This window comes from Palaemon carinicauda, chromosome 21 (assembly GCF_036898095.1).
Source record: "Palaemon carinicauda isolate YSFRI2023 chromosome 21, ASM3689809v2, whole genome shotgun sequence".
Classification (NCBI taxonomy): domain Eukaryota; kingdom Metazoa; phylum Arthropoda; class Malacostraca; order Decapoda; family Palaemonidae; genus Palaemon; species Palaemon carinicauda.
In genome coordinates this window covers 80,106,301-80,124,153 of record NC_090745.1, presented here as the reverse complement: position 1 = coordinate 80,124,153, position 17,853 = coordinate 80,106,301, and positions in this window count along the sequence as shown.

The following is a 17,853-nucleotide window of genomic DNA, read 5'->3' as shown; positions in this document are numbered from 1 at the left end:
CTGAACTTAGGGAAACGTTTTTCTGTTGGCGAAGGATGGCAGTTTCATTGAGTCAGTGTGGGTCAAAGAGTGAGAATCGTCGGGTGACATCGTAACAAGGGTAGGGTATAGTGGGAGGGGTGAAAAAAATGGGTGGTAAGGAGCTGTCACTAATTGTGGGGTGGCTGTTAGGTACTAACAGAGGCGAAGTGAATGCAAGTGAAGTTTATTCCCTATATAATGAGCTTATACACAAGCACTTGAGAGCAACGATGTTACAATAAATCAAACATTCTGAAACATGCAATGGTAAGCTTAAACAGTGGGGGAGAAAGCGAGAGATAAAAAAAAACAACAACAATAAGATTACTGTGTATGAGGGTGTATGAAACACTTGCGGTACACTATGATGGGACCAGGTAGAAGATAGAAAGTTTTCAGCTCTATGGATAAATAAGACCCTTTAAATACTTTTTGAAAGATAATCCTTCGTGGGAAGATTTGCTTAAAAACTTGGGAGTGGAGGGAAATGATTTGCTTCCGAAGTACATCCGTTTACTTCTTTTTTTTCTTTTAATTCCAATTTTATTTACTCCTTACTTGCATATATTTTTTCATCAATCTTTGTGTTATAGTTAGAGTAAATAGTGCAATATAGAATACTGGCATTATATGTAGCATCTTTAATTCTTTTCTTATCTTTTGAAAAACCAGTCAGGGCCAGCCATACTAGGCTGTTTTCTTGTGAGCGATCAGACGAAAATATCCCACCATTACCTATACAAACTGGCCAAGGTGGTGAGGAAAACTGACCAAAACCCCAAACATAGATTCCTGTCCTACAGTGGATTATTAACGGCTGCAATTGTTTTGGTTATATATATATATATATATATATATATATATATATATATATATATATATATATATATATATATATATATATATATATATATATATATATATATATATATATATATTGGGGATATCTTAACGTTGTAAAAGTGTGTGTATCGCCATGATCACCAGAGCTGTACTAGTCACACAAAAATCTCCCAATATCACCAATCTGCAGTTGGCCAGCGTGGAAAAGAAAAGTGGGCAAACCTCAGAGATTAACAAGGATACTTCTGAAGCATTGGTTCTGTAATGGACTAGGTTGTAATGCATTTGTTTTTATATATATATATATATATATATATATATATATATATATATATATATATATATATATATATATATATATATATATATATATATATATATATATACGATAATGTTCATTGGTTCCTAATTTGTTTTAAATCATATAGGCCTATTTGGATTTTTTATGTCATATCAACATACCATGCTTCAAATGAGTGAATATTGGGAGATTTTGTCTGACTAGTACAGCCTTGGTGATCATGGCGATTCACCAACCTTTCACAACGTCAAAATATCCCCACTTTATATATATATATATATATATATATATATATATATATATATATATATATATATAAAAATACAGTATATATATATATATATATATATATATATATATATATATATATATATATATATATATATATAAAGTGGGGATATCTCGACGTTGTGAAAGGGTTGGTGAATCGCCATGATCACCAAGGCTGTACTAGTCAGACAAAATCTCCCAATATCACCAATCGGCAGTTGGCCAGCCGGTGAGGAAAACTGGGCTAACTCAAACGGGTAATAAGCATATGTCTGAGGCATTGGGGCTGCAATGGACTAGAAGAGGTTGCAACACCTTTGTTGTTTGTTTATATATATAAATACATACATATATATATATATATATATATATATATATATATATATATATATATATATATATATATATATATACGATAATGTTCATTGATTCCTAAACCATTTCATATCATATATTTAGTTTTTTTATGTCATATAAACATACCTTTCATCAAATGAGTGTTATTTTGCTTAGAATTTACATTTTATTTCTAGAGTCCTGTGTTGAATGCTTTCACACGGTTGCTGAGTGTTACAGTTCCTCTTTCTTTATCTTAAGAATGATTATGTTTTTTATTCTTTTTGTTAAAAAAATTAAACAAAGTTTTGGGATCTACTAAAAACACGTAAATAGCTTTTTCTTATAATTGGAAAGAACTGATAATTATTTCTCAGGTACACGAAATTTAATTAAGCCCTTTTGGTGGTCAAAAGTCTAACGGGAAATGAGCTTACTGATCAAGGTCAAGGTGATTAACGTAGATCAAAATTAATAAACGTTGCCCATAGCTTTGAATTCTAACTTCTCAAGGACATTTAAGCTGCACAAAATTTGTTTTACAATTGACAAACCTACACTACTAATGAAGCTCATATGAAGAATGAAATCAGGGTTAAAGTAAGTGATGTTAAAAGAGGTCAAATAAAAAATGGAATAGTCATGTGTCCCCTACATACCACACTAATATTTCTGATATATGGTGTGAGATGGAATTTATAGGTTATTTTTTCAAGTCAAAGGTCAAAATGTCGCTGTCCCTAATTTCTCTTATTCTTATTTTTTTTTCCTTTTTTTTTAATGGTCACCATATTTTGCGTGCATTATCTACTAAATACATACAGAGTTGGATATGGTTAAGGTCACATTAGTGGTAAAATTTTAGTCGAATAGAAAGAATGTTTTTTATTCATATTCTTTATTTATTTTCATAGTAGTTGAGCTAAGTTATCTAAGAGTTGTTATTAAGATTTCATTAACGTTCATCTCCGCACTAGCAAAATATTAATAGATTTGGGTAGGAAAATAAACACTATCTTTGTCGAGTTGGAGGTTAGATTTCGGTCTCCAAACAAACGCTAGATATAGAAATCTATTTAACAATTTGTGCTTATAACAATTTTGTTGATCTTTGTGAGTGTTTAGCTCGCCGAAGCAATTATTCCTTTTGTCTTTAATCTTGCTTTCATCAATGCCTCTAGCAACAGCAAGCAAGTCAATAAAGGCAATTCGTCGATCAAAGGGATTGCAATCATTAGCAGTTTAGACTTCTCGGTTAAATCAACATTGGATTTAACAAACACTCACCGCTCTCAGCGATACGAATAAACATTTCTTAATAGCTCTCTCTCTCTCTCTCTCTCTCTCTCTCTCTCTCTCTCTCTCTCTCTCTCTCTCTCTCTCGTGAAAGTAGTTAGTTCGTTTTCTTCGCTTTTTCTAACAATAATTTCGTTTCCTTTCTCCCAGATGTACAGTTTTGATCTGCGAATCCCTTAAATAATACAGAGTCGGCAATCAACTATGTATATTAGCACCAATCTACAAAGGAAGACTTAATCATAACAAAAGATAGTTTCAAAGACATCATTGTTATTTTATTCACTTCAAAGTATCTCTTCATTTTCGTTAACTGACAACTGTGCCAATGGTAGATCTTATGATGATAAACAGGCAACTATTAACAATTACTAGATGTAATCCGTGATATTAGCTAATAAACAGCGATAGAAATAACTGTGGCAAATACAGTTTTACTGTAAAGTATGCCAATTAACTCATTTTAATGGGGTTGTGTGGCATACCCGTAATAGAAATTATATTAATGTGAAGATAAATACAGAGAGAGAGAGAGAGAGAGAGAGAGAGAGAGAGAGAGAGAGAGAGAGAGAGAGAGAGTATTGAAGATAAAAAAATTCCTTAATTTATTGGTAAGGGTATTTCGAAAGGAATAGGTAATGAACTGGCGGCTAGTTTAGGCTGTTAATGGTTATATGATAATAATTTTTAAAAGGAAGGAATGGTAAATGATAATGTCCTAATTTTCATTCAATCTTTTATGTTGTAATATTCGTTTTCAGAATTCCAATTTTCCAGTGGAGTTATGGAAATAGATACCAGTATCCAGGTCCGGTGAAAGATGGTAAAATAAATTTTTTTTTCCAATATTTAAGAGGGAAAGAAACGTGTATATATATATATATATATATATATATATATATATATATATATATATATATATATATATATATATATATATATATATATGTGTGTGTGTGTGTGTGTGTGTGTATGTATGTAGATAGATTGATAGATATATATTGTGTGTGTATGTGTGTATACAGATTAATAGATATACTGTATATTGCATACAAAGAATGTGTGTGTATATATATATATATATATATATATATATATATATATATATATATATATATATATATATATATATATAAATTTATGTATATATATATATATATATATATATATATATATATATATATATATATATATATATATATATATATATAATCTATATATATATACATACATATATATATACTGTATATATATATATATATATATATATATATATATATATATATATATATATATATATATATTTTATATATATATATATATATATATATATATATATATATATATATATATATGTGTGTGTGTGTGGGTGTGTGTGTGTGTGTGTGTGTAGATAGATTGATAGATATATGTGTGTGTATGTGTGTACGTATTTTTCTCTTGTGGTGAATTACTTATCATGTCCTTGTTCATACTTCATCTAGAAGTAATATGATAAAGGAAATTTCCTACCTACCAACGGTATCCCTTTACTCTTCGATCCACCACACGCCGCATGACTGACACATCAATTTTTCATGTTTCCCCACTTCTTGAAGTCTTTGGCGTTATCCCGAAGGTCTCAAATATTTTCTTTCACTGATTTGACAAACACTCGGGTAAGGACACATACACGAGCTCCCAGCTACATTTTTTACGTGTATATACTGCATTTCTTTGTAACTTCCATTATAAAACGTAACTTTACAAAAGTTATTCTCTTCCAATAATGTATGCTTACTAGTTTATCTTTCTCTTTCTCTTTCTCTCTTTTACAGATAAGCGCACAGGAATGAACGACCTGCCATCTCGGTATTCTAAGATATAATAATACAAAGAGAATGCTTAACAGACAATTATACTAAATGTATTACACATCATCCCCCCCCCCCTCATTATCAATCATTTTTTTTTTTTTTTTTTTTTTTTTTTTTTGTGGTTACTGGTTTTCAAACTTAAAACTGCACAGTTGGGCCACTTTCAATAAATATATTGTGTATTTTGATAAAAACAAAGACGTCCTAACTTCCTGATTTCCTGTTACTTTTTATAAACATTTACCACCATGGTGAGTTTTAACCCTAAACACTGATGATATAGATTAGCTAAGCATACATGTGACTATGTGACTATTTCAAATGTATAGTAGAAAACTTGGAAAAAAAATTGTTCACTGATGTTAGGAACTCAAATAACTAAATTTGGCTTGCATTATTCGGCCCCCCCCCCCAACCTCTCTCTCTCTCTCTCTCTCTCTCTCTCTCTCTCTCTCTCTCTCTCTCTCTCTCTCTCTCTCTCTCTCTCTCTAACACAAACACACAAAATAAGGCTTTTTAATGTCCTACATTTCATGAATCATTGAATAACGTTCAGAACATTCGCAGATGCAACTTGAAATACTGGTCATTAGTCAGATTTAGTTTATTGAAATACACGTACCTAATTACGCCCTTAGCTTTTAGGTAAATAAATAATTAACACAATGCTTGCTTCTTTAGATGAATGTCATTAGAATATTGGTTGGATTTACCAATTAAGGATAAAAATGTTTTACATCTATAATAAGGCAAATTTGCTATATAATTAAATTCTATTTTTAATAAACAAATCTTATTCAGCAAATACTTGAAAGTTATTGCGGAGTGCAACTTTTAAGAAGAAAATTGGGCCATATATCTGTTTATGATTATGAACGCCATATTAGCAAGTCGTCACCATAAAAAGTATCACGTTTCTATGAACATAGATAAAATATAAATGTTTTGATTTTACTCTGTAATGCAAATAATGATAAAAATAATCATAAAATTAATGAAAAAATATAAATCTCCGTGCATATCTTTCTTTGTTGCATCATATATAAATTTTTGAGTTGATATTGCTATATAGCAGGTGGCACTTTGGATCTTTTGTTTCATCATCATAGGAGTATTATATACTTAATTTCGATGTCAATCTTGGAAGCTGTGAGAACTATTGAATGGGTGAAGGAGAAGAGGTAACGCTTCCAATGTTGTGTATCACCAAAAATATGAACAAATGCAAGAAACACAAAATACTGTATAAATGATTGTAGAATTCGTCCCCTAACTTGAGTTATGATAATTTGAAGAAAACCCTCCCCCCCCCCCCCAAAAAAAAAAACGATTTTAACCAATAATTGTGCTTTTCAGGTTACTAGAACAAGCATGAGGAGCTTGAATATAAATGTATTTATTAATGCAGCTTTGAGGAAAAAGGGGTTTCTGTATTATTATTCTTTTTATATCCAGAACTTACCCCTGTAATTGAAATTATTTTATTTGATGAGATTTGCAGTGTTATTTGTTTTGAATGGCTAATCGACGAAACGTGCGTTAATGGAAATTGTGCATTTTCAAGCTATTTCAGTTCAATTGTAATTAAGCGATCAATTTGCAGTTGTAATCTACCTTCAGCATTGACTTTCAATAGCAGATGCATATTCTTTATCTATTTTTATGATCGTTTCATATTAGCATTTATTACAACGCACAGCCGGCCATTCTTTAAAAAATTATTCATTGGTTTTACTGAGCATATATTTTCGTTAAATAAATGACGCAATCGTGTAAATGGGATGGTTAAAAAACATGCAATCATGTGCAACACATTCTACGACCTCATGTTGAAGAGTGGAAAAAAAGTCCTTTTTGGTACCAAACATAAAAATGGGATCAATGTATATGCTTCCTCTGTTTTATATCTTGTGAAAGCAACAACATTGACATTTCCTCTAATAATCCATTTAGATACTCATGCATTGCTCTTTAAGTAAGCTATTAGGCAAGATATCGAAAGATCTACAATCAATGGAATGACATAAATTTTCAATGTGCTTTTATGGCTTTCAATGCCACACTACATAGCATACGTTCCACAGATTTCTTGTTATGGTAAGTTTGGATTTAACTGTATATTAAGAGAAATCTAACTTTCAGTATTATTATTATTATTATTATTATTATTATTATTATTATTATTATTATTATTATTATTATTATTATTATTATTATTATTATTAGCTAAGCTACAACCCTAGTTGATAAAGCAGGATGCTATAAGCCTACGGGCTCCTACAAGGAAAATAGTCCAGTGAGGTACGGAAATGAATAAAATATTTTAGCGAGTGTACCCTCAATCAAAGAACTCTACCCAAAGGCAGTTGAGGACCATGGTACAGAGGCTATGGCACTACCCAAGACTATAGAACATTGGTTTGAATTCGGAGTGTCCTTCTCCTAGATGAGCTACTTACAATAGCTAAAGAGTGTCTTCTACCCTTACCAACAAGAAAGTAGCCAATGAACAATTAAAGTACAGTAGTTAACCCCCCGAGAAAAGAAGAATTGTTTGGTAATCTCAGTGTTGTCAGGTGTATGAGGGCAGAGAAGAATGAAGAAAGAATAGGCCAGACTATTCGGTGTATGTGTAGGCAAAGGGAAAATGATGTGTAACCAGAGAGAAGGCTCTAATTTAGTACTCTTATCAGTCAAAGGACCCAATAATTCTCGAGTGGTAGTATCTCAACGGGTAGTTGGTGCCCTGGCCAACCTACTACCTCATTGATTTGTTAGAGTTTCTTGTTTCTAAGATATTAAATTATCTGTCAAATTGCTGTGAAACTTCAAGTTATGCGACATATTTGATGTAGTAGGAACGTTGCTGCTTAATAAAGTAGCTTGGAATAAAGTTTTTGATTAAATTTCTTTTTCCAGAACCCGCACACTGAAAGTCAGTCCATAGCAGTGACAATATTCATCGCAAAAACTGTCAGAATTATCTTGAACAGCATAATCCCTTTGTGTACCTTATATATATATATATATATATATATATATATATATATATATATATATATATATATATATATATATATATATATATATATATATATATATATATATATATATATATATATATAATTCACAATAAAAACACCTACCGTAGTTCAGAGATTTCCTCACGGAAGGTATTTTTCTATTAAACTAGGATAACATTATTTGTATAAGACTAGTTTTTAGTCCTATTCAGTAATTCAAACTGATATTATTGTTGTTATTTTTGCCGTTGTTCCTTTTGTCATTTTACCTCGCAAAGGATGATTCCAGCTGTTTTACTCTCGGAACTCTGGGTTCATTTGTTAGAACACCCAAGGCCACCTGGTGTTTTGTCACAAACTCTACGTTGTTTTTGACTATTTTTCATCTATTTTTATAAATTATCTGTTTATCATATTCTATTCAATATTCTGTAAGCAAGAATCAACATAGGGGATGGCAGACTGTACAGGTTCAGGTAGATGTCATACCCAAAGGGCACAAAGTAGGTTCACTTCTAAAGAAGAGCTGTCTATGGCAGGCTGCAAGGGATTGATACCGGTCATTTCCCTGAAGGCGAGAGAAGCCTTTTGGTCATGCACCGGCTGTTGATAGAGCTGAAAAACATGTCTACATGGGCAGTTGGTGATGGAGGGAGGTATCTTTTAAGGCAGCCATATGCTATTAGGGCGTCCCTTTGGTCGCAAAGTCAATCTTAGATTTCTGGAAAAGTGTCCTCAAGGACAGCCATAAAGACATGGTCTGCTTTTCTACTTAAGCAAGTCACGCCCTTGATGCAAACCTGAACTTAGGGAAACGCGTTTCTGTTGGCGAAGGATGGCAGTTTCATTGAGTCAGCATGGGTCAAAGAATGAGAATCGTCGGGTGACATCATAACAAGGGTAGGGTATAGTGGGGGTGAAAAAAAATAGGTGGTAAGGAGCTGTCACTAATTGTGGGGTGGCTGTTAGGTACTAACAGAGGCGAAGTGAATGCAAGTGAAGTTTATTCCCTATATAATGAGCTTATACACAAGCACTTGAGAGCAACGATGTTACAATAAATCAAATAATCTGAAACATGCAATGGTAAGCTTGAACAGTGGGGGAGAGAGCGAGAGATAAAAAAAAAAACAACAATAAGATTACTGTGTATGAGGGTGTATGAAACACTTACGGTATACTATGATGGGACCAGGTAGAAGATAGAAAGTTGTCAGCTCTATGGATAAATAAGACCCTTTAAATACTTTTTGAAAGGTAATCTTTCGTGGGAAGATTTGCTTAAAAACTTGGGAGTGGAGGGAAATGATTTGCTTCCTAAGTACATCCGTTTACTTTTTTTTTTTTCAATTCCAATTTTATTTACTCCTTCCTATATATGCATTACTTGCATATATTTTTTCATCAATCTTTGTGTTATAGTTAGAGTAAATAGTGCAATATAGAATACTGGCATTATATGTAGCATCTTTAATTCATTTCTTATCTTTTGAAAAGCCAGTCAGGACCAGCCATACTAGGCTGTTTTGTTGTGAGCGATCAGACGAAAATATCCCACCATCACCTATACAAACGGGCCAAGGTGGTGAGGAAAACTGACCAAACCCCAAACATAGACCTTTGTCCTACAATGGATTATTAACGGCTGCAATTTATATATATATATATATATATATATATATATATATATATATATATATATATATATATATATATATATATATATATACATATATATATGTATATATATATATATATATATATATATATATATATATATATATATATATATATATATATATATATATATATATACATATATATATTGGGGATATCTTAACGTTGAAAAAGTGTGTGTATCGCCATGATCATCAGAGCTGTACTAGTCACACGAAGATCTCCCAATATCGCCAACCTGCAGTTAGCCAGCGTGGAGAAGAAAAGTGGGCAAACCTCAGAGATTAACAAGGATACGTCTGAAGCATTGGTCCTGTAATGGACTCGAAGAGGTTGCAACGCCTTTGTTATTTGTTTTATATATATATATATATATATATATATATATATATATATATATATATATATATATATATATATATATATATATATATATATATATATATATATACATGTATATACGATAATGTTCATTGATTCCTAAACCATTTCAAGTCATGTATTTAGTTTTTTTATATGTCATATCAACCTACCTTTCTTCAAATGAGTGTTATTCTGCTTAGAATTTACAGTCTATTTCTAGAGTCCTGTGTTGAATGCTTTCACACGGTTGCTGAGTTTTACAGTTCCTCTTTCTTTATCTTAAGAATGATTATGTTTTTTATTCTTTTTGTTAAAAAAATTAAATAAATCTTCCAAAAACACGTAAATAGCTTTTTCTTATAATTGGAAAGAACTGATAAGAACTTCTCAGGTACACGAATTTTAATTAAGCTCTTTTGGTGGTCAAAAGTCTAACGGGAGATGAGCTTACTGGTCAAGGTCAAGGTGATTAACGTAGATCAAAATTAATAAACGTTGCCCATAACTTTGAATTCTAACTTCTCAAGGACATTTAAGCTGCACAAAATTTGTTTTATAATTGACAAACCTACACTACTAATGAAGCTCATATGAAGAATGAAATCAGGGTTAAAGTAAGTGATGTTAAAAGAGGTCAAATAGAAAATGGAATAGTCATGTGTCCCCTACATACCACACTAATATTTCTGATATATGGTGTGAGATGGAATTTATAGGTTATTTTTTCAAGTCAAAGGTCAAAATGTCGCTGTCCCTAATTCCTTTTATTCTTATTCTTTTTAATGGTCTCCATATTTTGCGTGCATTATCTACTAAATACATACAGAGTTGGAAAATGGTTAAGGTCACATTAGTGGTCAAATTTTAGTCGAATATAAAGAATGTTTTTTATTTGTATTCTTTAATTATTTTCATGGTAGTTGAGCTAAGTTATCTAGGAGTTGTTATTAAGATTTCATTAACGTTCATCTCCGCACTGGCAAAATATTAATAGATTTGGGTAGGAAAATAGATACTATCTTTGCCGAGTTGGAGGTTAGATTTCGGTCTTCAAAGAAACGCTAGATATAGAAATCTATTTAACAATTTGTGCTTATAACAATTTCGTTGATCTTTGTGAGTGTTTAGCTGGCCGAAGCAATTATTCCTTTTGTCTTTAATCTTGCTTTCATCAATGCCTCTAGCAACAGCAAGCAAGTCAATAAAGGCAATTCGTCGATCAAAGGGATTGCAATCATTAGCAGTTTAGACTTCTCGGTTAAATCAACATTGGATTTAACAAACACTCACCGCTCTCAGCGATACGAATAAACATTTCTTAATAGCTCTCTCTCTCTCTCTCTCTCTCTCTCTCTCTCTCTCTCTCTCTCTCTCTCTCTCTCTCTCTCTCTCTCTCTCTCTCGTGAAAGTAGTTAGTTCGTTTTCTTCGCTTTTTCTAACAATAATTTCGTTTCCTTTCTCCCAGATGTACAGTTTTGATCTGCGAATCCCTTAAATAATACAGAGTCGGCAATCAACTATGTATATTAGCACCAATCTACAAAGGAAGACTTAATCATAACAAAAGATAGTTTCAAAGACATCATTGTTATTTTATTCACTTCAAAGTATCTCTTCATTTTCGTTAACTGACAACTGTGCCAATGGTAGATCTTATGATGATAAACAGGCAACTATTAACAATTACTAGATGTAATCCGTGATATTAGCTAATAAACAGCGATAGAAATAACTGTGGCAAATACAGTTTTACTGTAAAGTATGCCAATTAACTCATTTTAATGGGGTTGTGTGGCATACCCGTAATAGAAATTATATTAATGTGAAGATAAATACAGAGAGAGAGAGAGAGAGAGAGAGAGAGAGAGAGAGAGAGAGAGAGAGAGAGAGAGAGAGAGAGAGAGAGAGAGAGAGAGAGAGAGAGTATTAAAGATAAAAGAATTCCTTAATTTATTGGTAAGGGTATTTCGAAAGGAATAGGTAATGAACTGGTGGCTACTTTAGGCTGTTGATGGTTATATGATAATAAGTTTTAAAAGAAAGGAATGGTAAATGATAATGTCCTAATTTTCATTCAGTCTTTTATGTTGTAATATTCGTTTTCAGAATTCCAAGTTTCCAGTGGAGTTATGGAAACAGATACCAGTATCCAGGTCCGGTGATAGATAGTAAAATAAGAATTTTTTATCAATATTTAAGAGGGAAAGAAACGTATATATATATATATATATATATATATATATATATATATATATATATATATATAGATACACATACAAACATATATATATATATATATATATATATATATATATATATATATATATATATATATATATATATATATGTATATGTATATATATATATATATATATATATATATATATATATATATATATATATATATATATATATATATATATATATATATAAATGTATGCATGTATGTAGATAGATTGATAGATATATATTGTGTGTGTATGTGTGTAGACAGATTAATAGATATACTGTATAAAGCATACACACACAAACTCATATATATATATATATATATATATATATATATATATATATATATATATATATATATATATATATATATATATATATATATATATATATATATATATATATATATATATATATGTGTGTGTGTGTGTGTGTGTTTGTGTGCGTGTATATATAAATTTATGTATATATATATATATATATATATATATATATATATATATATATATATATATATATATATATATATATATATATATATATATATATATGTAGATAGATTGATAGATATAGATTGTGTGTTTATGTGTACGAACTTTTCTCTTGCGGTGAACATGGCCTTGTTCATACTTCATCTACAAGTAGTATAATAAAGGAAATTTCCTACCTTCCAAATTTATCCCTTTTCTCTTCGATCCACCACACGCCGCATGACTGACACATCAATTTTTCATGTTTCCCCACTTCTTGAAGTCTTTGGCGTTATCCCGAAGGTCTCAAATATTTTCTTTCACTGATTTAACAAACACTCGGGTAAGGACACATACACGAGCTCGCAGCTACATTTTTTACGTGTATATACTGCATTTCTTTGTAACTTCCATCATAAAACATAACTTTACAGGAGTTATTCTCTTCCAATAATGTATGCACACTAGTTTATCTCTCTCCTTCTCTTTCTCTCTTTAACAGATAAACATACAGGAATGAACGACCTACCATCTCGGTATTCTAATATATGATAATACAAAGAGAACGCTTAACAGACAAACATACTAATTGTATTACACATCATTCCCCCCATTGTCATTAAGTTTTTTTTTTTTTTTTTTTTTTTTTTTTTTTAGTGGTTACTGCTTTTCAAACTTAAAACTATTTAGTTGGGCCACTTTCAATAAATATATTGTGTATTTTGATAAAAACAAAGACGTCCTAACTCCCTGATTTCCTGTTACTTTTTATAAACATTTACTACCACAAACATGGACCTGATGGAGAAACATAGTGTGTTTTAACTCTAAACACTGATGATATAGATTAGCTAAGCATACATGTGACTATGTGACTATTTCAAATGTATAGTAGAAAACTTGGAAAAAATGTGTTCTCTGATGTTAGGAACTCCAATAACTAAATTTGGCTTGCATTATTCGTCCCCCCCCCCCCACCTTCTCTCTCTCTCTCTCTCTCTCTCTCTCTCTCTCTCTCTCTCTCTCTCTCTCTCTCTCACACACACACACAAACACACAAAATAAGGCTTTTTAATGTCCTACATTTCATGAATCATTGAATAACGTTCAGAACATTCGCAGATGCAACTTGAAATACTGGTCATTAGTGAGATTGAGTTTATTGAAATACGCGTATCTAATTACGCCCTTAGCTTTTAGGTAAATAAATAATTAACACAATGCTTGCTTCTTTAGATGAATGTCATTAGAATATTGGTTGGATTTACCAATTAAGGATAAAAATGTTTTACATCTATAATAAGGCAAATTTGCTATATAGTTACATTCTATTTGTAATAAAAAAAAGCTTATTCAGGAAAGACTTGAAAGTTATTGCGGAGTGCAACTTTTAAGAAGAAAATTGGGCCATATATCTTTTTATGATTATAAACGCCATATTAGCAAGTCATCACCGTGAAAAATATCACCTTTCTATGAACATAGATAAAATATATATATGTTTCGATTTTACTCTGTAATGCAAATAATGATAAAAATAATCATAAAATTAATGCAAAAATATAAATCTCCGTGCATATCTTTCTTTGCTGCATCATATATACATTTTTGAGTTGATATTGCTATATAGCAGGTGGCACTTTGGATCTTTTGTTTCATCATCATAGGAGTATTATATACTTAATTTCGATGTCAATCTTGGAAGCTGTGAGAACTATTGAATGGGTGAAGGAGATGAGGTAACGCTTCCAATGTTGTGTATCACCAAGAATATGAACAAATGCAGGAAACATAGAACACTGTATAAATGATTGTAGAATTCGTCCCCTAACTTGAGTTATGATAATTTGAAGAAAAAAGAAAGAAAAAAAAAATAAACGAATAATTGTGGTTTTCAGGTTACTGGAACAAGCGTGAGGAGCTTGAATATAAATGTAATTATTAATGCTGCTTTGAGGAAAAAGGGAGTTTCTGTGTTATTACTCCTTTTATATCCAGAACTTACCCCTGTAATTAAAATTATTTTATTTGATGAGATTTGCAGTGTTATTCGTTTTGAATGGATAATCGACGAAACGTGCGTTAATGGAAATTGTGAATTTTCAAGCTATTCCAGTTCAATTGTAATTAAGCGATCAATTTGCAGTTGTAATCTACCTTCTGCATCGACTTTCAATAGCAGATGCATATTCTTTTACTATTTTTATGATCCTTTTAATATTGTAATAGCATTCATTATAACGCACAGCCGGCCATTCTTTAAAGAATTATTCATTGGTTTTACTGAGCATATATTTTCGTTAAATAAATGACGCAATCGCGTAAATGGGATGGTTAAAAAAAATGCAATCATGTGCAACACATTCTACGACCTCATGTTGAAGAGTGGAAAAAAAAGTCTTTTTTGGTACCAAACATGAAAATGGGATCAATGTATAGGGTTCTTCTGTTGTATATCTTGTGAAAGATATTAGAGGAAATGTCAATGTAGTTACATTGACATTTCCTCTAATAATCCATTTAGATACTCCTGTATTGCTCTTTACGTAAGCTACTAGGCAAGATATCGAAAGATCTAAAATCAATGGAATGACTTCATTAATTTTCAATGTGCTTTTACGGCTTTCACTGCCACACTACATAGCATACGTTCCACAGATTTCTTGTTATGGTAAGTTTGCATTTAACTATATATATTAAAAGGAATATAACTTTCCTTATTATTATTATTATTATTATTATTATTATTATTATTATTATTATTATTATTATTATTATTATTATTATTATTATTAGCTAAGCTACAAGTCTAGTTGAAAAAGCAGGATGCTATAAGCTCTTACAATAGTCCATTGAAGAAAGGAAATAAGTAAAATATTTTAAGAACAGTAACATCATTAAAATAAATCTTTCATATATAACAAAAAAATAAGAGGAAGAGAAAGAAAAGAGAATAATGTGCCCGAGTCTACCCTCAATCAAGAAAACTCTACCCAAAGGCAATGGAAGACCATGGTACAGAGGCTATGGCACTACCCAAGACTAGAGAACAATGGTTTGAATTCGGAGTGTCCTTCTCCTAGAAGAGCTGCTTACAACAGCTAAAGAGTGTCTTCTACCCTTACCAAAAGGAAAGTAGCCATTGAACAATTACAGTACAGTAGTTAAATAACCCCTTAAGCAAAGAAGAATTGTTTGGTAATCTCAGTGTTGTCAGGTGTATGAGGACAGAGAAGAATGTAGAAAGAATAGGATTGAATATTTGGTGTATTTGTAGGCAAAGGGAAAATGAGCTGTAACCGGAGAGAAGGCTCTAATGTAGTACTCTCTTGTTACTCAAAGGACCCAATAACTCTCTAGCGGTAGTATCTCAACGGATGGTTGGTGCCCTGGCCAACCTACTACCTCATTAAATTGTTAGAGTTTTTTGTTTCTAATATATTAGATTATCTGTCAAATTGCTGTGAAACTTTAAGTTATGCGATATGTTTGATGTAGTAGGAACGTTGCTGCTTAATAGAGTAGCTTGGAATAAAGTTTTTGATTAAATTTCTTTTTTCAGAAATCGCACATTGAAAGTCAGTCCATAGCAGTGACAATATTCATCGCAAAAACTGTCAGAATGATCTTGAACAGCATATTCCATTTGTGTACCTTATATATATATATATATATATATATATATATATATATATATATATATATATATATATATATATATATATATATATATATATATATATATATATATATATATAATTCACAATAGAAACAACTACCGTAGTTCATAGATTTCCTCACGGAAGGTATTTTCCTATTAAACTAGGATAAAGTTAATTATATATGACTAGTTTTTAGTCTTGTTCAATCATTCAAATTGATATCATTGTTGTTATTGTTGCCGTTGTTCCTTTTGTCATTTTACCTCGCAAAGGATGATTCCAGCTGTGTTACTCTCGGAACTCTGGGTTCATTTGTTAGAACACCCAATGCCACCTGGTGTTGTGGTACACACTACATTATTTTTGGCTATTTTTCATCTATTTTTATAAATTATCTGTTTATCATATTCTATTCAATATTCTATAGGCAAAAATGTAAAGCAGTTAATCCCCATCCCCGAACTCTTCTTTATTCAACTTGAAGGCCTTTTTTTTTCCTGATTAGTAATATACAGCATGGCCTGCGACTATTAAATTATGAAACTTAGCAAGCTTGAATCCCCTTCAATTTCAGTTATTATAAAAAAAATTATGATAGAAGAACAGGCATGATCGATCTCAGAAGAAAACTTATCATTCTTATCTGTCATAGACTTACCAGGGCCTGGGGCGGGGGTGGGGGGGTTAACTAATCCTACAACACAAATAAGTCTACGGAGGTCCTAACTGCGCGTGCCGAAATTAGAGATTATCCTGATGGTGTAAAGGCACAAGTATCATATCATCCAAAGAGGCGTATGGATATATATATATATATATATATATATATATATATATATATATATATATATATATATATATATATATATATATATATATATATATATATATATATATATATCCATTTTGTTCGTAATTAAAACGCACTGTTTAGAAGAGTTAGAAAAACAATTTATTGTTATCAATATCAAGATATTCTCGATATGTTATAACGAACAAACATTTCCTTACAAAAAATAAACTTATTTTCTCCTACTGTATGATTATTTCACTTGAATACGCTCAAATGTAGCATCCAAAAAAAAATTTACTACACGGTCATTAAATTTATTTTGATACATTTAATTGATTTAATCAAACAAGAAATGGTTTCACATATATTTCATGCTAAATTATATATATTACGTATATAATTACAATAAAAGTCTTTAAACCAGGTTGCTTGTAGGGTATTCAGGCTCAACAAAGAGCTCTTCGGCATTACTTATAGTTGTGTAATTATTGCCTGTGGTACTCTGAAAATTGAAAAAGTACCCTTCAGAAAAAAAAAATAGAAATAATTAAAATCGAAGATAGGTTCTTCACTAACCATAACGTTTGAAGGCATAAGGTAAGATTACATTTCAAATGGCCCCGCACAGGAATTAAATACATTTTTGGCGTATAGAATATGTTTGTATTAAATCAAATTAATCATTGAAGTACTTACATTCTTTTATTATGTAT